The sequence below is a fragment of the Plectropomus leopardus genome, unplaced genomic scaffold, assembly GCF_008729295.1.
Source record: "Plectropomus leopardus isolate mb unplaced genomic scaffold, YSFRI_Pleo_2.0 unplaced_scaffold16687, whole genome shotgun sequence".
In the NCBI taxonomy this organism is placed as follows: domain Eukaryota; kingdom Metazoa; phylum Chordata; class Actinopteri; order Perciformes; family Serranidae; genus Plectropomus; species Plectropomus leopardus.
Window position 1 is genome coordinate 1 of NW_024617929.1, and position 1,615 is coordinate 1,615.

Here is a 1,615-nt window from a genome sequence, read left to right on the forward strand (position 1 = left end):
AACTTACATTTAAAAGTAATTCAAAGGGCGTTAGCAGCTCAGTAGATAGAGCGGGCGCCCCACGTATAGAGGCTGAGACCTCGCTGCAGCGGTCGTGGGTTCGACTCCGGCCTCGGCCCTTTGCTGCATGTCGTCCCCTCTCTCTCCCCCTTTCACACGTACACTCTCTGTCCTGTCAAATAAAGGCGAAAAAAGCCCAAAAAGTAATTCAAGTAATTGAAATAAAGCAAAATCAAGCAAAACAATACAGTTATATTAGATATATTAAATATTCTGGTAAATAAGTATTAAATAACAAACACGAAAGAAAAACATACAAGACAAATCCATATTCCTACATGTATATGTTCATTTTTTATTTAAATTTACATGTGACTTTATTCAAAAACCAAAGTTGCATAGAACTTGCAGTATTTGATATTCAAAGTGTCACTTTTGATTAAACATTTGTAAAGGCATTTAAACATTTTCATTTTCATTGTAAATGCATGTCGGTGTCAAATATCACTTATCAGTCTCGTTAACTGCTAATAATCGTTATCGGCCCTGAAAAAAAGTCGACCCTACTCTTATTCATTCAAATGCTGCTCCGCTCTGACCACATATTTACAAAAAGTGTTGTTTAAAATTAAGCACCTGACAAATTCTATGTTTTTATTCTTTCCAAAGCGTTGCTGCTTTTCTAGTAACCATGAGGATCAACGTTGTGGATCAACATGACGAGACTTTGCTGCAGGTGAAGAGACGTTTTCCTCCACATCAGTCTGATGGCTCTTTGTGTTTTACAGCGAGGAGTTAATTAAATGTTTTCTTTGTCTGCAGGTTTCGTCTGAGTTGTAGAACCAGTTCATCTGTCGAAGGAAACAAAGATCACTTTGTATGTCTGCAGTAATATTAACTGCTGTTACAGGAAAGAGGAAATAATTTGCTTCCAGATTTTTAAGAATCACAGTCAGCTTTGTGTTGATTGTACAAACATTTCGATGATATTGCGCAACGGTTTGATTAAAAAAAAAAAAACACTTGAAATAAAATTCATTCTAAACATGTTTGCTGTGATTGTAACTTGATTAGCAGTTGGAGAAAGAAACTAGGTTTTAGTTTATAAAGTAAATAAAAGACAGTTTACTCAGCACTGGTGTCTCTGGATTGTCAAAAAATCAAATTCCGGCTGAAACGTGTTTATCGTGTTAGATTGTGATGATCTTGTGTTTTTGTAGAACAGGATTTGCTTGATTGTGATTTACTGGCAAAAGATTAAGTAAAGTTCATAACCTGGAAATAGGTTTGTTAATCCAAACATTAGATAATTTCATAAATAAAAGAAAAAAGTGTTTATAGGCAGATCTGCTTTCATTTAATTTGTGAAAACTAAAATGTAATCTCAACAAATCTGATCATGAAATTAAAACTGATTTTATGCTTGAAAAGAGAAAATTGTGATAAAAGGCCTTGAAATGCTGATCTTATTTTATTTTGAAACCAAAATCCACGTGAGGGCGCTGTTGCTCCCCGAGTACACTGCAGGTCAGGCTCAGACTCCAGAAATATATTTACATACAGTCTATGATCAGATCTGGTGTAAAGAAAATGTGCAGTATATTTTAAAGCAGTG

The 1,615-nt window shown here is 34.9% G+C and overlaps 1 long non-coding RNA gene across 1 annotated transcript; it reads left to right on the forward strand.

Moving 5' to 3' along the window:
• Window positions 1-173: 173 nt before the first annotated feature.
• LOC121964680 lies at window positions 174-1,049 on the forward strand. The gene is made up of 2 exons (XR_006107393.1): window positions 174-736; window positions 823-1,049. It is a non-coding gene; the product is annotated as an uncharacterized LOC121964680 (long non-coding RNA).
• Window positions 1,050-1,615: the final 566 nt, after the last annotated feature.